At 39.7% G+C, this 27,936-nt stretch overlaps 1 long non-coding RNA gene across 1 annotated transcript; it reads right to left on the bottom strand.

The window, feature by feature from the left end:
• Positions 1-27: 27 nt before the first annotated feature.
• LOC121817743 (uncharacterized) lies at positions 28-27,862 on the bottom strand. Its single transcript, XR_006057784.2, has 3 exons — positions 27,535-27,862; positions 3,274-3,354; positions 28-2,592 (listed from the first exon to the last, which is right to left on the bottom strand). It is a non-coding gene; the product is annotated as an uncharacterized LOC121817743 (long non-coding RNA).
• Between the last annotated feature and the right edge of the window lie 74 nt (positions 27,863-27,936).

The raw sequence follows: 27,936 nt of genomic DNA, 5'->3' as shown, positions 1-27,936 counted from the left end.
CTTTGGCCACCTCATGCAAAGAGCTAACTCATTGGAAAAGACCCTGATGCTGGGAGGGATTGGGGGCAGGAGGAGAAGGGGACAACAGAGGATGAGATGGCTCGATGGCATCACCAACTCAATGGACGTGAGTTTGGGTGAACTCCGGGAGTTGGTGATGGACAGGGAGGCCGGTGCGCTGCAGTTCATGGGGTCACAAAGAGTCGAACATGACTGAGCAACTGAACTGAACTGAACTGAGACTGGAACTTGTTTGTTTATGGGGTTATTAAATCCATCCAGGTATTTACAGGGCTTCACTTTAATTATTAAGCTACATCACCAGGTTGAGTAGGACTTTGTATGTATAAGTTTTAGCATTTAAGTGATATATTGGTATTCAATGTAGTAGTTTGAGTTAAATTAAAATCAGAATTGAAATATTTAATATTTTTTTTCTTTTGAAGATTATTAAAATGTACTTTATTGCTAATTTTGTTTGAGGTACATGACAGTTCCAGAGTGATGCATTTTTTTTACAAACATTATCTGTTTTATTGGGGTATAGTTGCTTTACAAGGAAGTGAATCATTGTGTAGTTGTGAGTCAATGGAGTGAATCCCCATCCCACACCTCTAGGTCATCACAGAGCACAGAGCTGAGCTCCCTATGCTACGCAGCAGCTTTCCACTAGCTGTCGGTTTTACAGACGGTAGTGCATATATGTCAAAGGTACTCTCTCAGTTTGTCTCACCTTCTCCTTCCCCTACTGTGTCCACAAGTCTGTTGTCTAAGTCTGTGTCTCTAGTGCTGCCCTGCAAATAGGTTTATCAGTACCTTGAGTCAACATTTTGCTTCAGGAGACAAGGACATGGGGGCTCACATGTGGTTTCGTTAGCTGGAGCACAATTAGCTCCTTGTGCCGTCTACTTCTTGCCCAGAGGCCAGAGACAGACTGGTCTGGAGGGGGAAGGGCATTTATTCAGCAAAGCTAACTGGAAAATGGGACAGCAGGGAAGGCAAAATTGTGATAATTTAAAGTGGCTCTGCATGGTGGCTTTTGTTAAAAAAAAAAAAAAAAAACAAAAACCCAGTTCCAGGAGCCTCTCCAGGAACCAAGGCTGCAGCTGACACAGAGCTGTATTAAACCCAGCCACACCACTCTTGGCACATCACCACGTGACATTTACATGGAGTTTGTTAATTTACTGGGCTTCCCTGGTGGCTCAGCTGGTGAAGAATCTGCCTGCAATGCAGGAGACCTGGCTTCGATCCCTGGATTGGAAAGATTCCCTGGAAAAGGGACTTGCTACCCACTCCAGTATTCTGGCCTGAAGAATTCCATGGACTGTATAGTCCATGGATAGAAAAGAATCAGACATAACAAAGCAAGTTTCACTTTCACTTTGTCAATTTATTACAATTGCTACACTCAACAACACTTTGATATATCACAGGTATCTCTGCCACTTACTACTGTAAAATCACATAGAATCTATAGTGATACAGTTCAGTTCAAGTGTGGCTTTCCATTAAACAGCTTCAATTTATTCACCCATATGATAAACTTTTAACCATGATCAGAGTTGGCCTACCCAAGATATTTTTACAAATCAAATGAAGTAATTCATTTTTAATTAATTAATTTTTGTCTGTGCTGGGTCTTCACTGCTGCTGAGGCTTTTCTCTAGTTGTGGCAAATGGAGACAGTTCACTAACTGTGGTGTGTGGCCTTCTCCCTGCAGTGGCTTCTAATGTTATAGAGCAGGGGCTCCAGGGCACAGGCTCAGTAGCTGTGGGGCACAAGCTGTTACTCCATGACATGTAGGATCTTCCTGGACCCAGGGATCAGGCCCATGTTCCCTTCACTGGCAGACAGACTCTTCACACTGGACTACCAAGGAAACCCGTGAAGTAATTAATACACAAGAGAATTTTATAGAAGCCATACATGAAAGCAATTCCAGTAGCTGGAATTCTTCAGAAGGAAGTAATGAGCATATCATTTCAGTTTTATATTTAAAGCTTTGCTTGCATAATAGTTTAAAATCATTTCTTAAAAACACAGCAATATACATGCCTCTAAGCAGGAACTTGATGTAGTGTAATGCTGTGGAGAGATAGCAAGAAACATACACATTAATCAGAAATGTCATTAGTGGACATTTTCTCTGTTTTCTCTGGGTAGTGGAATCACAGAAAATGATTAAAACTTTGTTTGCTTTGCAGTAACTTATGAATTTTCCCCCATATATGTATAACTTTGATAACTTTTTAAAAGGAGATTACTTGGGGAGGGGAGAAAATCAATGATTCCCTGTAAAATAGCATTTAGATAGCTCTCCCCAGAATTTTCATTCTACAGAATTCCATTATTCGAGGCTTGCGGTAGAACAGTAAGTGCAAGGCCATTCCTGAGTGCTATCAGAAAAGTCTTTTTAGCAAAATTATTGCCTTTCCAAGTAATCATATCTGCAAAAGAAAAGGATTTCTCTTCCATTTCCCGTCATTATAAGTTTAAATTAAATTCTGTCTTCTCTTTGTTTCCTTTTTCTCTTGTCCATGTTGTTTCTCTGTGGCTTAGAAGGGGATCATTCTGTCTCTATGGAAACTCTCAAAAAATACAGAAAGAATTGGCCAAGTTAGAACAAACACAAACAGTGAAATCCATTTCATAGTTCTTTTGTGGACTGTGATTGTCCAGTCCATCTCTTTCTTTTCTGGTTCTGATGCTGAAATGCTTTATCTCTTGTTTTGCATGGCCTCAGCCACCTCTGAGACATGGTGTCTCTCAGACCTGAGGAGGAAGGCTTTGCTCCCTATGTCACAGCACCAGCAAGACAGTTGTTCTCATCCCCGCTAACGTGTAGGGGGATCCAAGGTAAAGGAAACGGTGCTCTACTTGCTTTGTTTAGTTCTTTTCTTTCTCCTTGATGGAAGCTAAGGCTCTGTAAATGTTATTGTAATCTATTTATTTTATAACAGCTACTTAGCAAAAGGGTTTAGCCTTTCTTCTCTACTGAATCTCAAATGAGAGCCTTTAAAAATATAACTTCTCTTCTCTCTTGAGGTAATGCAACAGTAATACATATATTGATTCGGGATATGACAAACTCTTGGACAGTTTTTCGTTTTTGTATCCTGTTGGTTGTGGAAGCATGTTCCCTGCGATAAGCCATCAAGATGCTTGAAGAAGTGGTAGGTGGTTGGTGAGAGTGTGTGTGTAACTAGCATACACTTTTCCCAGATGGACTTATAATAGCAACAGTATCAATGAAATTATTTAATACGTACCATTTTCTAAAATATGTGCCGTTGAAGACCAGCTCAGTGGATGGACTGAGTACAAGCTCGAAAGCACTTCCCAAAGCCACACTTGCAAGAAAAAAAATGTCATGGTAAATGTTTGATGGTCTGCTGCCTGAACTGATCCATTACAGCTTTCTGAATCCCAGTGAAACTATTACATCTGAGGAGTATGCTCAGCAAATCAATGAGATGCATTGAAAACTGCAAGGCTTGCAGCCGGCACTGGTCCACAGAAAGGGCTCAGTTCTTCTCCATGACAATGCCCCACTGCACATCACACAATTAACTTCAAAAGTTGAACAAATTGGCTATGGCATTTTGCCTCATCTGCCATATTCATCTGACCTCTCACCAACCACCTAACACTTCTTCAAGCAACTTGATGACTTTTTGCAGGGAGAATGCTTCCACAACCAACAGGATGCAAAAAAAGTTGTCCAAGAGTTTGTCATATCCTGAAGCACTGATTTTTTTTTTTTTTTTGGCTACAGCAATAAACAAACATATTTCTCATTGGCAAAAATGTGTTGATTCTAATGGTTCCTATTTTGATTAATAAAGATATGTATGAGCCTAGTTATAATGATTTAAAATTCACAGCTTGAAACCACATTTATGTTTGCCCCAAACTAATAGATGGACAACAGGCATATAATAAGATGCTCAGCATCATTAATTAATAGAAATACAAATCAAAATCACAGTGAAACACCACCTCGCACCAGTCAGAGTGGCCATCGTCCAACCCTTCTCATAGACAGGACACAAATCAGGGATCTTTATGTATCTTTGTACCTATTTGTGTCTTTCATTCATAAAAGTGATTAATAGCAGAGAGGCAGAAAGTAGCATGATGTTTTGGAAGGTTCTTAATTCTCACCAAATGAGAATTTCTAGAAAAGCATTTATTTTATATAAAACTGAAAGATGGTATTAAATGAAAAATTATGAAAAGGAAGGAACTGAAGAAGCTCTGATGCAAACATTGTTGAATTCTTTTGTCAGTCTCAGGGAGAGAGTATTAAATGTTTAATGGCATTTTAATGATGATAACTTTGGAATTAGATTTCTCCAGCAGTGTTAATGCTAAGGGAGGCTATTTAATACACTTTTAAAATGTCATGTAGGTGAGATTTACATAAATAACAGCAGTTATATATGCATGCAGATAACTAAGATTTGCTTTGCTAATATACATCACTGTAATTCACAGAACAATAGATTAAAACATTTGTGCAACTAATATAACAGGCAAATTAGCTAGTTGCCTTGGGATTGTTAATTGGAAAATTGCTGACTAGATGTAGGTATGGTATGGTATTTTAAATTAGTGCCTTCCTTTATCAGATAATTTCAATAATTTGAGGACGTGAGAAAGAAGCAGCACATCTTTTGTCTTCAGTAGTTCATGATTGCATGAAAAGGATGATGAGTATTCTACATCCGAAAGAGTGGAAAGCTTTTAGTCCTCAGGGCAATAAGCAGTATGATGTAACTCTGTTCCCTTGGGCACATGGAGCTTTAGAACTTCCTGTAAACCCAAGTCCAATGCTGTTCCTTTGCTTGAGTCTTACATCTCTGAGTAAGTTAATCTTGGGTAAGCAAGTTAAGCATGGGTAAGCAAGTTTCATCTAGAGAACTAGAGTGCATGTCCACAGAATTTCATGTAGAAAGAAAACAATCCCTCAGATCCATGAGACTGGCTATTACATGGAAGTTCCTGAGCATGAATGCGTGTGATTTAATCTGCTTCTCAAACCCAGGACACCTGAACACTTGCTCAAGATCCCCAAGGAAAAGAGAGGTCATGAAAGGATAAAGCAAGCTTCATCACCAGCTCCTTTTTGATGGTCCCTGGTCGTAGACATTACAACATGGAGAACATGCCTACATCAGATGGTCCCCAGAGCCCAGGACCCCAGCAGGAGGGCCATAACCACAACCAGGGCCCACTCAACTTGGAATATCAGGCCTTCAGTCTCTACCACGTCTCCCAGCATGCAACAAATAATTAAAATTGTGGAACAGATGAGAGAGTATCACCCTCATGACAATAAGAGATGATCTGGAGCAAAGAGCTTGGAAGAAGGAAACTATGCATGTCTGATCAGCTACTAGGGCTCATCCCTGTAAAATGTGAGAGTCGGTGGCCTTATTCAGCACAACACACACACAACATACACATGGAACACACACACGGAAAACACATACACAGCACATGTACAAAACACAACACACACACACAGAAATTGTTTCATGGGAGTAGAGTGAGGGGAGGGCCTGGGTCCCTTTGGGTTACTATAAAAAAAGACCACAGCCATGGAGTTAATAAACAATAGATGATTCTGGAGGCTGAAGGCCAAGTGTGGTTCGGCTCAGGGTCAGGGTCAGGGTCGGGTCCATGTGGACCCCACAGGGGGAAATGGGGAAGGGCTCCATGGTCCTTCTGTAACAGCACTGACCCTATTTCTGAGGGCTCCACTCTCATGATAAGTGTCTCCCCTGGGCCCCACCTCCTAATACCATCACATGGGCATCAAGATCTAACACATGAATCTGGGGGAGACACAAACATAGCAGGAGCTGAAGTGAACATTCCTGGGCCATACTTTTGAGGTATTGCTTTTTCTGTCTTTTTCCTTAACAAGATCAATTTGAAAGCCTGATGTGATCAGCCAGGATTATTATTCTTTTAAAATTAAAATTAATAGAAATTTTGCATCAACTTTGCCTACTTGGAATAAACTACCCTTCATTGTGTTGTATAACTATTTTTATACATTGTTGGGTTCTATTTGCTAACATTTTAATGTAGATTTTTACACTTATGCTCATGAGATATATTGGTCTGTTCAGTTCAGTTCAGTCGCTCAGTAGTGTCCAACTCTTTGTGACCCCATGAATCGCAGCACGTCAGGCCTCCCTGTCTATCACCAACTCCTGGAGTTCACTCAGACTCATATCCATCATGTCAGTGATGCCATCCAGCATCTCATCCTCTGTCGTCACCTTCTCCTTCTGCCCCCAATCCCTCCCAGCATCAGAATCTTTTCCAATGAGTCAACTCTTCGCATGAGGTGGCCAAAGTACTGGAGTTTCAGCTTTAGCATCATTCCTTCCAAAGAAATCCCAGGGCCGATCTCCTTCAGAATGGACTGGTTGGATCTCCTTGCAGTCAAAAGGACTCTCAAGAGTCTTCTCCAACACCACAGTTCAAAAGCATCAGTTCTTCAGCGCTCAGCTTTCTTCACAGTCCAACTCTCACATCCATACAGGACCACTGGAAAAACCATAGCCTTGACTAGACGGACCTTTGTTGACAAAGTAATGTCTCTGCTTTTGAATATGCTATCTAGGTTGATCATAACTTTTCTTCCAAGGAGTAAGCGTCTTTGAATTTCATGGCCGCAGTCACCATCTGCAGTGATTTTGGAGCCCAAAAAATAAAGTCTGACACTGTTTCTACTGTTTTCCCATCTATTTCCCATGAAGTGATGGGACCAGAGGCCATGATCTTCGTTTTCTGAATGTTGAGCTTTAAGCCAACTTTTTCCCTCTCCTCTTTCACTTGCATCAAGAGGCTTTTTAGCTCCTCTTCACTTTCTGCCATAAGGGTGATGTCATCTGCATATCTGAGGTGATTGATATTTCTCCCAGCAATCTTGATTCCAGCTTGTGTTTCTTCCAGTCCAGCGTTTCTCATGATGTACTCTGCATAGAAGTTAAATAAGTAGGATGACAATATACAGCTTGATGTACTCCTTTTCCTATTTGGAACCAGTCTGTTGTTCCATTTCCAGTTCTAACTGTTGCTTCCTGACCTGCATACAGCTTTCTCAAGAGGCAGGTTAGGTGGTCTGGTATTCCCATCTCTTTCAGAATTTTCCACAGTTTATTGTGATCCACACAGTCAAAGGCTTTAGCATAGTCAATAAAGCAGAAGTAGATGTTTTTCTGGAACTCTCTTGCTTTTTCCATGATCCAGTGGATGTTGGCAATTTGATCTCTGGTTCCTCTGCCTTTTCTAAAACCAGCTTGAACGTCAGGGAGTTCACAGTTCACGTATTGCTGAAGCCTGGCTTGGAGAATTTTGAGCATTACTTTACTAGCATGTGAGATGAGTGCAACTGTGCGGTAGTTTAAGCATTCTTTGGCATTGCCTTTCTTTGGGATTGGAATGAAAACTGACCTTTTCCAGTCCTGTGGCAACTGCTGAGTCTGTAGTTTCCTTTCATTTTTTAGAATTTACCTTTGACTGTGCTGGGCCTTCACTGCTGTGTGGGCTTTTCTCTAGTTGCGACAAACAGGGGATACTCTCCATTTCTGGTGCATGGGCTTCTCTTTGAGATGGCTTCCCTTGTTGTGGAGCACAGCTCTAGAGCACAGGTTCAGTAGTTGTGGTGTGTGGGCTTAGTCACTCAGTGTCATATGGAATCTTCCCAGACCAGAGATCAAACCTGTGTCCCCTGCATTGACATGTGGGTTCTTATCCACTGTATGAACAGGGAAGTTCATTATATGATTTCTGTTGTTTTAAATTTATTAAAGTGTGTCTGTGGCCCAGAATGCGGCATGGTATATCTTTGTGAATCTTCCATTTGAGCATGAGAATAATGTGTGTTCTGTTGTTGCCATAATTGATAGATGTGAATTGTATCCAGTTGATGAATGTTATTTTTTTTTAATATTTATTTATTTGGCCGTGTTTGGTCTCAGTTGTGGCATATGGGATCTTCATTGTGTTATGTGGAATCTTTTGTTGCAGCTCACAGACTCTCTAGTTGTGATGTGCAGGCTCAGTAATTGGGGATGTGGGCTCTAAAGCATGTGGCTTCAGCAGCTGTGGCAATGTGCTTAGTTGCTCCATGGCATGTGGGATCTTAGTTCCTGAACCAGGGTTTGAACTCATGTCCTTGGCATTGCAAGGAGGATTCTTAACCAGTGGGCCACCAGGGAAGTTCCTAGCTGTTATTGTTGAGTTTTACTGTGTCCTTCCGGATTTTCTGCCTGATGATGATCTGCCCATTTCTAATAGACAGGTGTTGAAATCTCCAGCTCAGATAGTGGATTCATCTATGTCTTTTGCAATTCTATTAGTTTGTCCTTCACACAGTTTGTCCGTTTCTAGGTTCATTCACATGAAGGATTTTTATGTCTTCCTGATAATTGATCCTTTCACCATTATTTAATGCCCTCTTTATCCCTAAGACCTTTCCTTGCTTTGAAACTTGTTCTCTGTGAAATTAATAGGCCACTCCTGCTTTCTCTTAACTGCTGTTTACATGTGGATTTTCCTTCATCTGATTGTCTTCATACTCAGTGTGAGTTTCCTATAGACAATGTGTGACTGAGCCGGCTGTTTTGATCCAGCTTACAATCAATTATTGGTCATTTAGATAACTGACTTTCAAAGTGTTTACTGATGTAGTTGCATTAGTATCTACCATATTTATTACTGTAGTTTATTTGTTGCCCTTTTACATCTAATTTTTTGACACTCTTCCTGCCTTTTGTGATTTTCCCTGAGCATTTTGTATGATGTCATTTTCTCCCTTTTATTAGCATATCACTTAAAGATTCAGTTCTACTTTTTTAGCGGTTGCCCTAGAGTTTGCATCATACATTTACAGCTAACCATTGGCCACTTTAAAATAATGTTGTAATTTGAAGAATTGATGCTTTTGAACTGTGGTGTTGGAGAAGACTCTTCAGAGTCCCTTGGCCTGAAAGGAGATCCAACCAGTCCATTCTGAAGGAGATCAGCCCTGGGATTTCTTTGGAAGGAATGATGCTAAAGCTGAAACTCCAGTACTTTGGCCACCTCATGCGAAGAGTTGAATCATTGGAAAAGACTTTGATGCTGGGAGGGATTGGGGGCAGGAGAAGAAGGGGACGACAGAGGATGAGATGGCTGGATGGAATCACTGACTCAATGGACGTGAATCTGCATGAACTCCGGGAGTTGGTGATGGACAGGGAGGCAAGGCGTGCTTCAATTCATGGGGTCACAAAGAGTCGGACACGACTGAGCAACCAAACTGAACTGAACTGATAAAAACCATAAAATAACAAAATAATCATTTTCCCTTCCTTCAGTCCCTCGAATTTTTGCTGTCAATTTTAAATTTTATATACAAGCATGTTTTTGTTGTTGTTTAGTCACTAAGTTATATTCGACTATTTGTGACCCCATGGACTATAGCCTGCTAGGCTCCTCTGTCCATGGGATTTCCCAGGCAAGAATACTGGAGCAAGTTGCCATTTCCTTCATCAGGGGTTCTTCCTGACCCAGGGATCGAACCTACATCTCCTGCTTTGGCAGGCAGATTCTTTACTGCTGAGTCACCTGGGAAGCCCATATACAAGCATCAGTTTTTCGCTCTCCTCTTCCACTTTCATCAAGAGGCTTTTTAGCTCCTCTTCACTTTCTGCCATAAGGATGGTGTCATCTGCATATTGATATTTCTCCAGGCAATCTTGATTCCAGCTTGTGTTTCTTCCAGTCCAGCGTTTCTCATGATGTACTCTGCATAGAAGTTAAATAAGCAGGGTGACAATATACAGCCTTGACGTACTCCTTTTCCTTTTTGGATGCAGTCTGTTGTTCCATGTCCAGTTCTAACTGTTGCTTCCTGACTTGCATACAGATTTCACAAGAGGCAGGTCAGGTGGTCTGGTATTCCCATCTCTTTCAGAATTTTCCTCAGTTTATTGTGATCCACACAGTCAAAGGCTTTAGCATAGTCAGTAAAGCAGAAGTAGATATTTTTCTGGCACTCTCTTGCTTTTTCCATGATCCAGTGGATGTTGGCAATTTGATCTCTGGTTCCTCTGCCTTTTCTAAAACCAGCTTGAACGTCACGGTTCACGTATTGCTGAAGCCTGGCTTGGAGAATTTTAAGCATTACTTTACTAGCGTGTGAGATGAGTGCAACTGTGTAGTATACACAAGCATATATAAGTATATAATACATTCTCAGATAATTGAATATATTATTGGTAGTCTTATTTAACAAAATATTATCTGATAGATACATGAGAACTAAGAAAAATAAAAGTTTATTTTTGACTTCACTTATTCTTTCCTCAGTGTTCTTTCTTCCTTTATGTAGGCCTGAGTCTCTGATGTTCTCTCTAAACAACTTTTTCCTTCTAGCGAAACAATTTGTTATTTTTTTCTATCTAAACAATTTATTATTTTCCTTCTCTAAACAACTTACTTTTACCATTTCTGCCAAGGCAATGAATTCACTCAGTTTTTGTGTGTCTGAAAAAGTCTATATTTCTCCTTTATCTTTGATAGACAGTTTTGCAGGATATAGAATTCTAAGTTGGTCATTTTTTTCTCAACACTAAATACTGGACTCTCTTCTTACTTTCATGGATTCTCAGAAATGAAATGTAATCCTTAGCTTTGTTCCTCTAGGGTGTTAGAGAATTATTAAAGAAAATTCAGGAAATACAAACAAACTTTAACCCTTCATGAAGCAAAAAGTCTCCATTTGGAAAGTTGCAAAATGGAGGAGAAGGCAAGAAGCTTTTCCAAGAAAGAATGAAGAACAGAATGGAGATAAATAGACTATTTCTTATTGGCTGGGCAATATAGTCGATCTTGTTTAGACGAAAAGGAGCAGGTAATAAGTGTAGAGCCCAGAACTAGCTTGGCCTTTGGGGATTGACTGACTGGATAGGCAGTGTTTCTGGTCAAAAGGAACATGTCCAGAGACACAAAAATCATGTAGTTTCAATTTGCTGCCATGTTACCCTAGGCAGGAGCAGCTCCACCTTGGATCTAGAAAGTTATTTCAGCACCAGACAAGTTGCTTTGTTTTTGTTTCCGCCCGCCCCGCCCAGCCCCGCCCCGCCCCGCCCCGCCCCCGCCCTGCCCCCGCCCCGGGTGTCTCTCAGGATTTCTTGTTTGTCTTTGGTCTTATGTAGGTTGAGCATAAAATTCCAGCCAATATTGTTTCATAATCCTAAAAATGAGGATGTCATACAAGTGCTGCACTCAGTGTGCCAGCAAATTTGGAAAATTCAGCAGTGGCCATAGAGTTGGAAAAGGTCAGCTTTCATTCAAATCCCAAAGAAAGGCAATGCCAAAGAATGTTCAAAATACTGCACAACTGTTTATTTCACATGCTAGCAAGCTAATCCTTAGACTCCTTCAAGCTGGGCTTCAGCAGTATGTGAACCAATAAATTCCAGATGTACAAGCTGAATTTAGAAAAGGCAGAGGAGCCAGAGGTCAAATTGTCAGCATCTCTAGGATCATAGAAAAAGAAAGAGAATTCCAGAAAACCATCTACTTCTGTTTCATTAACTATGCTAAAGCCTTTGATTGTATGAATAATAACAAACTGTGAAAAGTTCTTGAAGAGATAGGAATATAAAACCATCTTACCTGCCTCCTGAGAGACTTTTATGCAGGTCAAGAAGCAGCAGTTAGAACCAGACATGAAACAGTGAACTAATTGGGAAAGGAGTATATCAAGGCTGGATATTGTCACCCTGGTTATTTAACTTATACGCAGAGTACATCATGTGAAATGCTGGACTAGATGAGTCACAAGCTGGAATTAAGATTACTAGGAGAAATATTAGCAATCTCAGATATGCAGATGATACCTTTCTAATGGCATGAAGCAAAGAGAAATTAAAGAGCATCTTGATGGAGAGTGAAAGAGAAGAATGAAAAAGCTGGCTTAAAACTCAACATTCAAAACTCACCATTTCATGGTTACTGCACCTTGAAAATTAAAAGACATTTGCTCCTTGAAAGAAAAACTATGACAAAGCTAGCCAGCATATTAAAAAGTAGAGACATCTCTTTGCTGACAGGGCTGCATCTAGTCAAGCTATGGGTTTTCCAGTAGTCTTATATGGATGTGAGAGTTGGACCGTAAAGAAGGCTGAGTACTGAATAATTGATGCTTTCAAACTATGGTGCTGGAGAAGACTCTTGAGAGTCCCTTGGATAGCAAACAGATCAAGCCAATCAATCCTGAAGGAAATCAACCTTGAGTATTCATTGGAAAGACTGATGCTGATGCTCCAATACTTTGGTCATCTGATGCAAAGGGCCAGCTCATTAGAAAAGACCCTGATACTGGGAAAGGTTGAAGGCAGGAGAAGGGATAACAAAGGTGGTCGGATGGCATCAGTGACTCAGTGAACATGAGTTTGAGCAAAAGAAACTCCTGCACCATCCAGGAGACGGTCAAAGACAGGGAAGCTGTTGTCCGTGGGATTCCGAAGAGTCAGACATGACTTAGTGACTGAATAATGATAAATTATTTCATATATTTCATTGGTTTCTTTCTCTCTGCTCCTTCGGTTAGGCTCTGATGATCCCCAGGTGGATTAGGTTCTTCTTCTGTTGCTGCTGCTGCTAAGTCGCTTCAGTTGTGTCCAACTCTATGCGACTCCATAGACGGCAGCCCACCAGGCTCCCCCATCCCTGGGATTCTCCAGGCAAGAACACTGGAGTGGGTTGCCATTTCCTTCTCCAATGCATGAAAGTGAAAAGTGAAAGTGAAGTCGCTCAGTTGTGTCCTACTCTTCGAGACCCCATGGACTGCAGCCTACCAGGCTCCTCCGTCCATGGGATTTTCCAGGCAAGGGTGTTGGAGTGGGGTGCCATTGCCTTCTCTGTCTCATTCCTAGGCTTCTTCAAGTGCAGCCTTATTAAGAAGAACAGAGTGCTCTCTCTGTTGGAGCATAAAGAGTTTTCTCATTGATATTTTATGTGAGGACCTGGTGACCTGGTTGAGCTCCTCAGGGAAAACCCCACAATCTTGTGGGTGTCAGCCCCCTTCATTATGTCCTTTCTGGATTTTTTAACACAGGTTGTCTCCCCTGAGCCCCTGGCAACTCATATATTACAGTTAAGACTTTCCTGCCCCAGGACTGGCTCCTGTGGTAATTTCCACTTGTGGAGTCTCCACTCCAGACGTTTTGTTCTCCCATGTGGGATGCAGGAGGGAAACAGAGGTGGGTAGTTCAGGGCAGCTAGGCAGTAAGGAAACCTGAGTAGGTTAGCCTCTGTAAAGTGGTTTCTCTTGAGGTCAGGTATGGCGAAGGCCTGGAGCATTGGGAAAAAATGACACTCAAACATAAAAGAGTCGTGAAGAAGTCCTTGGACCTTATAAGCAAAAGTAACATTCTTTAGTGCCAATAAAAGTCAAAACATTACGTTTTGACTTGATTCACTGATCATTGATCTTTGAGTTGACAAGATCCCATGGAAAATGGAATGACTACCTACTCCAGTATTCTTTCCTGGAGAATTCCATGGATAGAAGAGCCTGGTGGACTACTGTCCACGTGGTCACAAAGAGTTGCACGATTAAAGTGACTGGCACACTTTTACTTCTTATCCAGTATAATGGAGCAAGATGTCACCAGTGACACGTTTTCAATGTCATTTATAATAACATTTAAAGTTTGTGATGGACAGGGAGGCCTGGCGTGCTGTGATTCATGGGGTTGTAAAGAGTTGGATACGACTGAGCGACTGAACTGAACTGAAAGTTTTGAAAATGCAGTTTTGTTAGTCAGACTTCATCCTCTCTACACTCAGAAACCACACGTTGTAAGTATAAACTGGGAGGACATTTGTACGAGTAATTCGAGGAAGCTTGAGAATGTGACTGTGTTGTCAAGTTGTGATGAACTCCGTGTCAGACAAGTGTGTGTGTGACTTGCAGATGAGATATTCAAGGCCACATAGAAAGTCAGTTCAGACGCTGTCTTGACCGAGGCCTTCCCAACAGGGTGATTCCTAAATGACAGACTCTGAAGAATAAGTAGTCTGTTCCTTGGAACCACAGGAACGTCTGTCTCCTCATCAGATGTTTGTTTACACAACAAATTGTTGCCTGAGATACTGAGCCATCCTGAATCCTTGACATACTGTTTTTGTGCAATATAGAAACTCACAAGTGTTTTCTTATGTGACTGTACAAGCCACCTAAAATATTTTAGCAGGTTCAAGGCAAATTCTGCTTTTACCTGGCTCATTCATTTTGGAGAGAGAGATCTGTTTTTAAGGTAAAGTTTGAATGGTGCATGAGACCAGAATCTCTTTTTTCTTTAAAAAAAAAAAATTCTTGGAGTATAATTGCCTTACAGTGTTCTGTTCATTTCTACTGTATAGCAAACATAAAAGTTTGCACATTTCAAAAACAGAGGGGATTCAAAATTTAAAAAAAGATATAGTTATACATACAGCTGAATGTATATGTATAACTATATACCCTCTTTGTTTGGATTTACTTCTCATTTAGGTCACCAAGGGGGACAGAGAGGTGGGATGATTTGGGAGATTTGGATTGACATATACACACTACTGATGCTAAGAATAAAATAGATAACTAATGAGTACCTATAGTACAGTACAGAATCTTTTAAATTTTTCTTTATTTGCTTATGGCTGTGCTGGGTCTTCATTGCTCTGTGGGCTTTTTTTCTAGTTGTGGTGCATTGTGGCTTCTCTTGTCCTGGCTCCAGGGCTCCAGAGCACCAGCTCAATAGTTGTGGCACTGGCTTGGTTGCTCTACAGCATGTGGGATCTTCCTGGGCCAGGGATCGAGCTCATATCTTCTGCACTGGGAGGCGGATTCTTTACCACTGAGCCACCATAGAGCCCCTAGGATTGCTCCAGAACACTCTTCTCTTGGCCTTTAACACACGCTGGGGATCAGATTGATAGACTGTTTAAATAAATTTAAGTTTCTTTTTCTTTGGGTAGGGGAAGTTGATACTGCTTCAAATATCTTCTGAAGTTAGGCTTTAAATTTCACATTCGTATATCCCAGGAGGTAGGCAGGACTTTCCGATATATGACAGTAAGGGTCAATCACATTTAAATTCATGCTTAATCATAACATGCTTACATTGTGGAAATTTGCATAAATTATTAATTATAGCTCATTAAAATTTTACAAATAGCAACCCACACCAGTAGTCTTGCCTGGAGGGCTGCAGTGCATGGGTTTGCAAAGAGTCAAACAGGACTAAGCAACTACACTTTCACTTTCTCAACTTTTCTCAAGGCAAAAAAAAAAAAATCTAGTTGTATTTTGTTCATACTGTCATAAATTCGGAGTGTCTTGTTAAGATCTGTTGGGATGTACCTTGGTCTTCATGGTCTGAACTTCTGCAGCTTCTTCTCAAAATGCCTCCAGCTGTCACCAAAGCTATACTTGGTCTCTACTTAAAACTTGCCCCCTCCACTTTTAGCAGGAGTGAGCATACAGCTGTAAGTTAAAGGGTCCAGAGACCTCAAGCCAGGCCCCTCAAGAAGTTTACAGCTGATTTTTCGGGGGCTATAAACCTAATCCCAGAACACCAATGAAGATGACGACACATCCAGGAGACAACTTCTCTAGAAAACCCAGGAAGCAAGCTCCCAATATCAGAGGCGAGTTGTCCTAGTCTGGTCTGCTCTCCCGAGTTCTCTCCTTGCACCCTCACTTTCTTCTGCATGTACTTTAGAATCTAGATTATTAACAGATACTTATTTACAATGTGTATGTGTTTCCCATCTTTAATTTTTCTTGTGATGCTTTGAATCACTCCTTTGTGTGTCTTTTGATTAAGGTGCACATTCAGGATAATGTTTTTACTTGTGTTCCTTTGGATGACAACCAGCTTTATTTGATTCTAGTTCATTGCAGTAAGAAAGGTGGTTTCCTATGTAATTGGAATCAAGCAATAAGTGCTTTGTAAATGACAAAACACTGGGTCAAGTGGCCAGAAAAATAAAACTCCCATCAAACCTAGGCATGAAGATGTCCCCTAAACAATAACAACACTTGGCAACTTTGTAGCCCATGTTTCACAGAAACAGAGCTTGGGAACCCTTTCAGTTCAGTTCAATTCAGTCGCTCAGTCATGTCTGACTCTTTCAGACCCCATGAACCGCAGCACGTCGGGCCTCCCTGTCCATCACCAACTCCCAGAGTTTATCCAAACTCATGTCCATTGAGTTTGTGATGCCACCCAACCATCTCATCCTCTGTCGTCCCCTTCTCTTCCCGCCCTCAATCCCTCCCAGCATCAGGGTCTTTTCAAATGAATCAGCTCTTCGCATCAGGTTGCCAAACTATTGGAGTTTCAGCTTCAACATTAGTTCTTCCAATGAACACCCAGGACTGATCTCCTTTAGGATGGACTGGTTGGATCTCCTTGCAGTCCAAGGGACTCTCAAGAGTCTTCTCCAAGATCAATTATTCAAAAACAATTCTTCAGCACTCAGCTTTCTTCACAGTCCAACCCTCACATCCATACATAACTACTGGAAAAAGCATAGCTTTGACTAGACGGACCTTTGTTGACAAAGTAATGTCTCTGCTTTTGAATATGCTATCTAGGTTGGTCATAACTTTCCTTCCAAAGAGTAAGTGTCTTTTAATTTCATGGCTACAATCACCATCCCCAGTGATTTGGGGACCAAAAAACAAAGTCATCCACTGTTTCCTCATCTATTTGCCATGAAATGATGGAACCAGATGCCATGATCTTAGTTTGCTGAATGTTGAGCTTTAAGCCAACTTTTTCCCTCTCCTCTTTCACTTTCATCAAGAGGCTCTTTAGTTCCTCTTCACTTTCTGCCATAAGGGTGGTGTCATCTGCATATCTGAGGTGACTGATATTTCTCCTGGCAATCTGGATTTCAGGTTGTGTTTCTTCCAGCCCAGTGTTTCTCATGATGTACTCTGCATAGAAGTTAAATAAGCAGGGTGACAATATACAGCCTTGATGTACTCCTTTTCCTATTTGGAACCAGTCTGTTGTTCCATGTCCAGTTCTAACTGTTGCTTCCTGACCTGCATACAGATTTCTCAAGAGGCAGGTCAGGTGGTCTGTATTCCCATCTCTTTCAGAATTTTCCACTGTTTATTGTGATCCACACAGTCAAAGGCTTTGGCATAGTCAATAAAGCAGAAATAGATGTTTTTCTGGAACTCTCTTGCTTTTTCCATGATCCAGCAAATGTTGGCAATTTGATCTCTGGTTTCTCTGCCTTTTCTAAAACATTTCAGTGTGATTTTATATTGGAATATAAGTGATTTCTGATTTTATGTGTGTTTCAGTTGTACAGGAACTTGATACATTCATGAGTGAACATTTATCTATTCTCTTTCAAGTTCTTGTTCACATCTAGGTGATCACAGTGTGTTCAGTAAACTTCCACCTGCTATTCAGTAGGTCGTTTTGGATCATCTATTAGATATATATGTGTGTGTCTATGTTAATTCAAATCTCTTCATTTACTTCACCTGTACTGAAGATTGAGGGCTCCTGCAGCGGGCAAGAGACACTCCAGGAACATTGTGGGGTCATATTGCCTGCCACATCCTCCCAGGACCCTGAGCCCCAAAGCAACCAATCCAGCCTGGGACTCAAGCCTACCCAGTCTCCAGAGATATGATACCAGCCAAGGTTATTATGGGATGAGGGGAATAGAGTCAGCATATGTTTCTATATTTATTGTGTTTATCTAGTTGTTTGAACTTGAGTGTATAGGTGAATTACAAGCCAGTTTTTTTTTTTTTTAATTCATAGTCACTTGATTCACTCACACATTGATGTCTATATGCTGTATTTCAGGGACTGGTCCTGTATAGATTACGACAGATAGTGGAGTATTATTCCTAGTGTTACCCAGTAGGTCCTTGGGGCTTATTTTCTAAACAGTAGTGTGCACGTTAGACAAGTAGCTTATTTTTATGTGCCCAACCCCTTTCTTCTCTGCTAACAGTAAGAGAGATGAGTTTTTTCTAAGTCTGTGAACTGTTTATCTTGGCTCAAAGAGCTCCTATGTATCCATTTTTAGATTCTACTTATAAGTGAGATCACGTTCTATTTGTCGCTCCCTGTCTCTCTTACTTCGCTTGCTATGATCCTCTCTACCTTCTTGCTGGTGCCTGAACGTGGTATTGTTTCATTCTTCCTATTGGCTGATTCCTATACCATTATGTGTATAAGACCCATTTTCTTTATTCATTTCTGTGTCTTTGTCCACTTAGGTTGCAGCTGTGGCCTTCCTTTGGAAACTGATCCAGTGCGGATGGCATGGGTACCCTTGTCTTCGAAAACCTTTCTTTTTCCTGATTGTATGACCAGGTACGCAATTGCTGTTTCCTCAGGCACTTCCATGTTTCATATTTTAAAGGTCCTCCATATTGTGCTTTCTAGTGGATGAACCAATGGAGATTTTTTAGTAGTCCAATCCAAATTAATTTCTTGATGGGAGTTTCTATTCCTAAACTTTTCTCACTTTTATTTTTGCAAACCTTCAGTCTTGATTATTTCTTGTATTTGTAGCCATCCATCCACTCTTTCTTTTTCAAATGAGGTACAGTTGATTCACATTACTCTATTTGCTTTGGGGTACAACAGCATGATTCAATATTTTCATCGCTATATACCACTTAAAGTTACTGCAAAATCTTGGCTGTATTTCTCTCTGCTGTACGTGGTATTCTATTATTTTTCTTAAATTATACATAGTGATTTTTATTTCTTAATTTCTACTTCAATCTGGCCAGACAGCACAACCAAATCCCCATAGGCATCCTTTGTGTGTGTGTATGTTAGTCACTTAGTCATGTCTGACTCTGTGACCCCATGGACTGTAGCCCACCAGGCTCCTCTGTCCCTGGGATTCTTCAGTCAAGAATACTGGAGTAAATTTTCATTTCCTTCTCCAGGGTACCTTCCTTACCCAGGGATTGAACCTGAATTTCCTGCATTGCAGGCAGAATCTTTACCATCTGAGATATAAGGAAGTCCACACATAGGCATCTGTTTGCTTCTGGATTTATGAGTCTCTCTCTTTCATAGATAAGTCCATTTGTGTCTTATTTTAGATGGAAATTAAATGTGATTTTCTATGGCAGTTTTCTCTGAGTTTCTGACAACTTCATAGACACTCTTGCCTCTTGCTGGGCCATGAGGGACCCTGGGACACAGCCTTCTGCATGCCCCTTCAAGAGTAGGTACTCTGCCTCTTGCTGGGCCATGGGGGACCCTGGGGTCACTCCTCCCCTATGCCTCAGCAAGAGCAGTCAGTCATAATAATAAAAAAGCACCATTTTCAACTGTGTAAATTTAAAGGAATTTCCTATTAGATCAGGTGCAAGACAATGATGTCCATTCTCACCATTTTGTTTCAGAAGAGTTTTGGAAGTTCTAGTCATGGCAATCAGAGAAGAAAAAGGAATAAAAAGAGTCCAAATTGAAAAATAATAAGTAAAACTATCACTGTATGTAAATGACATGATATTATACATGTGTGTGTACTAGATCACTTCAGTCATGTCTGACTTTTTATGACCCCATGGACTGTATCCCACCAGTCTCCCACATCCATGGGATTCGCAAGAATGTTGGTATGGATTACTGAACCCTTCTCCAAGGGATGTTCCCAACATAGGGACTGAACCATCTCTCTTACATCGCCTACATTGGCAAGCAGGCTCTTTAGCACTAGCACTACAGGGGAAACTTAATACCACATGTAGAAAATTCTAAAGACACTTTCATAAAACTAAAAGAGTTAATCAATGAATTTAGTAAAGTTTCAGGATACAGAATTAATACACAGATTTCTCTTGCATTCCTATCCACTAAAAATGAAAAATCTGAACAAAATTAAGGTAACTATTCTATTTACTATCACATCCAAAAGAAAAAAAAAAAAAACACCTAGGAAAACCTTACCTAATGAGGCAAAAGATTGATACTCAGAAAACTCTAAGATACTGATGAAAGAAATCAAAGATGATAAATATAGGAGATAATAAAGGAGAAATATAACATGATTTTTAATTAGAAGAATCAATACTGTCAAAATGATTGTATGACCCAAAGTAATCTACAGATTCAAAGAGATCTCTACCAAATTACTAATGAGATTTTTTTTCAAAACTAGAACAGATTTTTTTAACAATTTGTTTTAGAATAGAAAAGACCCCAAATAAACAAATCAATATTGAGTGAGAAAAATGGGCTGAAGGAATCAAGCTTGCTGACTTCCAACTATGCTACAAAGCCAGAGTCATCAAAACTATATAACACTGGCACAAAAACAGACATATATTTCAGTAACACAGGATGGGAACCCAGAAATAAACCCACATACTTATTGCCAATTAATCTATGACAAAGAAGGCGAGACTATACAGTGGATAAAAGACAGTATCATCAACAAGTGGTGCTGGGAAAACTGGACAACTGTATGTAAAAGAAAAAAATCAGAATAGTCTCTAATATCATATACCAAAATAAATTCAAATTAGATCAAAGATCTATGTATAAGGCTGTATACAATAAAGCTCTTAGAGTAAAACATAGGTAGAACATACATTGCAGCAATATATATATTTATATATGTCTCCTAGAGTAATGAAAATAAAAGAAAACAGGCAAATGGGACCTAATTAAACTTAAAATCTTTTGCAAAGCAAAGGAAATCATAAACAAATTGAAAAAACAAACCAGAGAGTGCTAGAAAATATTTGTAAATAAAGTGATTGATAAGATATTAATTTCTAACACATACAAACAGCACATGTAGGGCAAAAAAGGACTGATGATCTAAATAAACATTCCTCAAAAGAAGACATACAGATGGCCACTAAAAATATGTAAAGATGCTCAATATCACTAATTTTTCAGCAGTTCAGTTGCTCAGTCATGTCCAACTCTTTGCGACCCCAGGGACTGCAGCAAGCCAGGCTTCCCTGTCCATCACCAACTCTCAGAGCTTGCTGAAACTCATGTCCTTCAAGGCAGTGATGCCATCCAACCGTCTCATTCTCTGTTGTCCCCTTCTTCAGTCTTCAATCTTTCCCAACATCAAGTTCTCTTACAATCAGTCAGTTCTTCGCATCAGGTGGCCAAAGTACTGGAGTCTCAGCTTCAGCATCAGTCCTTCCCATGAATGTTCAGAGTTGATTTCCTTTAGGATTGACTTGTTTTATCATACAGTCCAAGGGACTCTCAGGAGTCTTCTCCAACACCACAGTTCAAAGGCATCAATTCTTCAACACTCAGGCTTGTTTATCATCCAGTTCTGACATCCACACATGACTACTGGTAAAGGCATAGCTTTGACTATATGAACCTTTATAAGCCACATATGTCTGCTTTTTAATATGCTGTCTAGGTTTGTCAGAGCTTTTCTTTCAAGGAGCAAGTGTTCTTTTAAGTTCATGGCTGCAGTCAATACCTGCAGTGATTTCGGAACCCAAGGAGATAAAGTCTGTCACTATTTCCATTGTTTCTGATCTATTTGCAGTGATGTGATGGTGTGTATGTCATGATCTTCATTTTTAGAATGTTAAGTTTTAAGCCAAATTTTTCACTCGTCTCTTTCACCTTCATTAAGAGCCTCCTTAGTACCTCTTTTCTTTTCACTATAAGGCTGGTTTCATCTGCATATATGAGGTTATTGATATTCCTCCCAGAAAAATTCTAGCCTTGACTGTACAGAACTTTGTTGGCAAAGAGATGTCTCTGTTTTTTAATATGCTGTCTACATTCCTCATAGCTTTCATTCATGGAAACATTTTTTAAATTTAATGTCAGCATTTTTAATGTTGTTAGGCTTTTGCCCAGCTGTTTCACTCCTTGTGGAGCTAAAAGTAATTGCCCTCTGCTCTTCCCAAGTAGTATATTGGACAGTATCTGATCTGAGGGACTCGTCTTCCAGTGTCATATATTTTTGCTTTTTCATACTGCTTATGGGGTTCTGGCAGCAAGATTACTGGCATGGTCTCCCATTTCCTCCTTCAGTGGATCACATTTTGCCAGAACATTTCAAATGACCTGTCCATTTTGGGTGGCCCTGCATGTCGTGGCTCATAGCTCCACTGAGTTATGCAAGACCCATTTCCACGACAAGGCTATGACCCATGAAGGGGAAGGAAGGTCTTAGAATTACCTTCTTTTTAATGCATTCTATTTATTCCCCTCAGCTAAATTCTAAGTGTAATTTGTCTTTTTTTATTCACTGATATATTTCGCATATGTAGAATAGATTTTATTTCTAAAAGATTCACAATAATTCTTTATATATTGTCTTTTATATAATAAATAATTATTTACTATATAAAGAATTTAATATTTATCATATATAATATATTATAATTCATATTTATTATATAAATAAATAATTCCTTTATATATTGATATGATATATCATGTCTAAATCATTATGACAGTGATGATTTTTTTAATAATTTTCAGAATTCACAAAATGACAAATTATTTACTGTAGAGTACTTATAATTAAAAGAAATATCTGCCAATTATGTTCTTTATGATCTCCTCAACTTTCTATGTTAATTCCAGAAAAGTGCAAAATTTTATCTCAGCATTTCTTATTACATTTCTTCCTTGTGTATAAGTCAATAATATGTGAACTCAGCCAACTACACAAACTGTTCAGTCATCCAAGTACTTATCAGGTGCCTGATACTTCAGTAGGCCTGATGGAACACAACATATGTGCGTCACACAGCAACACACTAAATATTTCTGATACACATTAAAGGAATGAATTGAAAGATACTGATATAAAGGAAATGGTAAATTTTTGAAATTGATAAAAGATTTTGCATTATCAAATATAGATATCAGTTTCTATAAGCTCAACATATAAAAATGAAGAACATGGGCTACAGAGAGAAGAGATATATAAACATTAAAATCATCTAGTGAGTGTTATCTGGCATTATTAAAAAATACCCCCTGGGCACTAAAGCAATATGCTCACTTTTTATAAACTCCTAAAAATTAAAAGCTTAAACAGAATTGACAAATGTTAAACCAGACTAATCAAAAAAAAAAAAAAATGGAGGAGAGCCCATAAAATATAATCAGTAATGGAAAGGAGAAGGTACAACAGATTACACAGAAATTCAGTGGACTATAGAGACTGCTGCAATGAATTATACACCAATCAAATAGAAAGTCTAGAAGAAATGGACAAGTTCTTAGAAATGTGTAATACCCCAGTACTAAAGCAATAAGAAATAGAAAACATGAACAGACAAATTACCAGTAAGGAAATTGAATCAATAATTTTAAAACTCCCCAAAAAATAAAAGTCCAAGGCAAGTTGGTTTCATAGGTGAATTCAACCAATTTAGAGAAGAGTTAATACCAATATTTCTGTAATGACTCCAAAAATTTGCCATGGAAGGGATACTTCCAAACTCAATCTAAATGCCACCATCACCTTGATATCAAAATTACAGAAGTTACCCCCCAAAAGAAATTACAATCCAATAACTGTGATGAACATAAACACAGAAACCTCAACAAAATACTAGAAAACCAAGTCCAACAATACATTAAAAGGACCAGACACCATGATCAAGTGGTCTTTTTCTTAGGGACACAAGGCTTTTTCCCTACCTACAAATGAAACATTGTGATACAACACATTAACAAATTGGAGGATAAAAGCAGTGTGATTATCTGAACAGATGAGAAAAAAAAAGCTTTTTGACAACATTTAGCAAGCCTTTAAGAGAAAAACAAAACAGAACAAACTGCTCCAATAAGTGGACATAGATAGAACTTACTTAAACATGATTAAGCTCATGATTAAGCTCATATACAACAAACTCAAAGCAAGCATCATTCTCAATGGTGAAAATTTAAGATCAGGAACAGGACAATGATGTCCATTCTCACCATTTTTATTCAGCATAGTTTTGGAAGATCTAATCGTGGCAATCAGAGAAGAAAAAGAAATAAAAAGAAACCAAATTGAAAAATCATAAGTAAAACTATCACTGTTTGTAGATGATATGATTTTATACATGTGTGTGTACTAGGTCACTTCAATTCAGTCACTTAGTTGTGTCCGACTCTTTGTGACCCCATGAATCACAGCACACCAGGCCTCCCTGTCCATCACCAACTCCTGGAGTTCACCCAAACTCATGTGCATCGAGTCGGTGATGCAATCCAGCCATCTCATCCTCTGTCGTCCCCTTCTCCTCCTGCCCCCAATCCCTCCCAGCATCAGAGTCTTTTCCAATGAGTCAACTCCTTGCATGAGGTGGCCAAAGTACTGGAGTTTCAGCTTTGGCATCATTCCTTCCAAAGAACACCTAGGGCTGATCTCCTTTAGAATGGACTGGTTGGATCTCCTTGCAGTCCAAGGGACCCACAAGAGTTTTCTCCAACACCACATTTCAAAAGCACTAATTCTTCGGTGCTCAGCTTTCTTTATAGTCCCACTCTCACATCCATGCATGACCACTGGAAAAACCATAGCCTTGACTAGAGGGACCTTTGTTGGCAAAGTAATGTCTCTGCTTTTTAATATGCTGTCTAGGTTGGTCATAACTTTCCTTCCAAGGAGCAAGCAGCTTTTAATTTCCTGGCTGCAATCACCATCTGCAGTGATTTTGGAGCCCAAAAAATAAAGTCTGACACTGTTTCTACTGTTTCCCCATCTATTTCTCATGAAGTGATGGGACCGGATGCCGTGATCTTAGTTTTCTGAATGTTGAGCTTTAAGCCAACTTTTCACTCTCCTCTTTCACTTTACTCAAGAGGCTTTTTAGTTCCTCTTCACTTTCTGCCATAAGGGTGGTGTCATCTGCATATCTGAGGTTATTGATATTTCTCCCGTCAATCTTGACTCCAGCTTGTGCTTCTTCCAGCCCAGACTTTCTCATGATGTACTCTGCATATAAATTAAATAAGCAGGGTGACAATATACAGGCTTGACATACTCCTTTTCCTATTTGGAACCAGTCTGTTGTTCCATATCCAGTTCTAACTGTTGCTTCCTGATTTACAATAGGTTTCTCAAGAGGTAGGTCAGGTGGTCTGGTATTCCCATCTTTTGAAGAATTTTCCACAGTTTATTGTGATCCACACAGTCAAAGGCTTTTTCATAGTCAATAAAGCAGAAACAGATGTTTTTCTGGAACTCTCTTGCTTTTTCCATGATCCAGCAGATTTTGGCAGTTTGATCTCTGGTTCCTCTGCCTTTTCTAAAACCAGCTTGACCATTAGGAAGTTAAAGGTTCACGTATTGCTGAAGCCTGGCTTGGAGAATTTTGAGAATTACTTTACTAGCATGTGAGATGAGTGCAATTGTGTGGCAGGTCACTTCAGTCATGTCTAAAGCATTATGACTCTATGGACTTTAAATTGTATACTTTACTGTATACTTTAAATTAGATAATGCTTGCAAATTGCTTTGTACAGTAAACACACATGGTAGATACTCAACAACTGTCACTATGGTGTTATTACTGTTGTTAATTGAATCAAACCTTGTGCTCTTTTTACTGAAAAAAGTTACTGTCTGTATATAAGTAAAAAACTAGGGGAGCACATTTGAGGTAGTTACAATGGCCCAGCATTGTTGGAAGAGGGCTGCAGGCATAGGGAGGAGGAAGGAAGAAATGAAACAGTTCCTGGAGGGTGCACAGAGAAGGTGCTAGAATGGAGATGCAAAAATGTGGAGGATAGCTTTGCGTAGTTGGAGGGCTTGAGTCAGTATGTTGAAAAATAACTCCATGGAATTGAATTCACTCAGCATTCACTGAAGGCCTGCTTAACTCAAGGCAAAGATAAATCTGATTTTACTGTAAGGTCATTGCCCAGAGAACAAGACATGTAAATTATACCTGTTTGAATTTGGAGTGAAGAATCTAGGTGTGTGTGGTGAGGAGTTAGGGGACACTCTCATCTTAGGAAGTGGTATAAAATATCAAAACGAAGCAGCAGGAAGAACTAGAAGTCAGGTGGGACAATCTGTATATATAAAATAAATAAATAAAACATTAAAAGTGAAATTTAAGAATTGCCAGAGCAAACAAAGGGTAAAAACAAGTATGAAAACTGGGATATGGAACCAGAAACTGGGAATGTGGGAGGTATAAATATGTTTAAACAAGTTGGGAGGAACTGGGTGGGGTGGGGTTGGGAGAGGCAAATATTTTTTACAGTTCTTTGTGCTCATAGAAGAACTTGATGACAAATAGCATCACACTTTTTAATTAACACAATGTGCCTTTTCATTATAAGTTGACTTTTAAATTTATAATGTTTTTTATTGAATAAAGTAGATAAAATTGATGGAAGATTTATTACTGAATGATTGTTCACAATCTCTCACCCCTGCTTCCTTCTCTTTCTTTGCTTCTGTTTTGTGGGGAGGTTTCCTGCTTCTTGGAATGTCTTCCAGGTAGGGAAAGTTGACTAATGCATATCACAAAGAGGAAATGACAAGAAGCCAGAGGGTAAATTAACTGATACAATCAAGGGCTAAGAAAAGGGAGGGAGAGAGAAAGCAAGATGAAGTGCAGAGTGAGGAGTTTCAAAGGTCTGAGAGGGGATGTGAGCAGAGAGAGTCTGGGAACAGATGAGCAGAGTCCAGAGTGAGAGGGAGATGCCAGGGCTGAGAGAGTTGCAAAGGGATTGACAAGATGGCACTATGGGTTCCCAACTGGAAACCCGTTAGTGTTCTTCCAAGAGACAGAGGTAAAGTGTGGAATTGCTTTTTGATTATTTCTGGTTGCTGCCTGTCTGGACAAAAATACACTGTAGGCTATATGTGTTTTTTATACATAGAGAACTCAGTGGGCTTTATCGGCATGATACTGATAAATGGAATATTTCCTACTATGAGTTCAGTTGCTCAGTTATGTCCAACTCTTTGCAACCCCACGGACTTCAGCACACCAGGCTTACCTGTCCATGACCAATTCCCAGAGCTTGCTCAAATGCTTGTCCATTGAGTTGGTGATGCCATCCAACCATCTCTTATCAGTAAACAAAGAATGTCACAATCATCAGTGATTGTAGCCACCAGGGAAGGTGAGCTGGTGAGCCCTAATGAAACTTAGGAAGAAAAGAATACCTGCCATCTAGCAGTCATCAGATAGCACCCACTCCCCACAGTGAGCCCTGAGGCAACTCTGGGATGAGAAAATACAGAATCCTGGCCCCAAACAGCTGAGAGAAATGATTTTATCATTCAAAGATTTTATCATATCAAAGAAATGATTTCAGTGAACCCAGGCTCTTGCATCTTCCCACATACAGAAAAGTACTAAACTCCTTAACTTGGGATATATGGTTTTCTTCAACTTACAGTAATCTTTTAGCATTCAAACTACCTGCCTTTTGTCGCAAAACCTCTATGTAATCTGTATCCCCTTCACGCCCCTCCCCGCCGCCCCTGGTCCCATGCCTCCTCACCTCCTCAGAGCAGTTCTTCCTGGGTTACTTAAGATGCTGCCTCCCCAGCTCGAAGTCCTAAAAATTCCTGACTAATAAAAAGTAACTGTCAACTTTTATGTTGTGAATACTCTTTTAATTTCACAATACCATTCACTTTTACTTCCATTTCTTCTTTTGCTATGCAATCATTTAAAGGAACCATTTAAAAAAAAAAAAAAGATGTGTTAGACATTTTCTTCAAAATGGTCTGTGTCAAATAGCTTTCCTTAGAATGAGTATGCTTCCTACCACGTACACATTTGCTGGGCCTGCGTTCCAAAAATGTTGCAAGAATACGTGCACAGCTTGGTTGCCCCATGACACAGCAGCTGCATGATGTGTTGCCATTATGAATCTGCAGGAAATGTGCTTTGCATGTGG

The sequence above is a fragment of the Ovis aries genome, chromosome 23 (assembly GCF_016772045.2).
Source record: "Ovis aries strain OAR_USU_Benz2616 breed Rambouillet chromosome 23, ARS-UI_Ramb_v3.0, whole genome shotgun sequence".
In the NCBI taxonomy this organism is placed as follows: Eukaryota; Metazoa; Chordata; class Mammalia; order Artiodactyla; family Bovidae; genus Ovis; species Ovis aries.
Note: the sequence above shows the minus strand (reverse complement) of the source record. Positions and strands in the feature narration are given on the sequence as shown.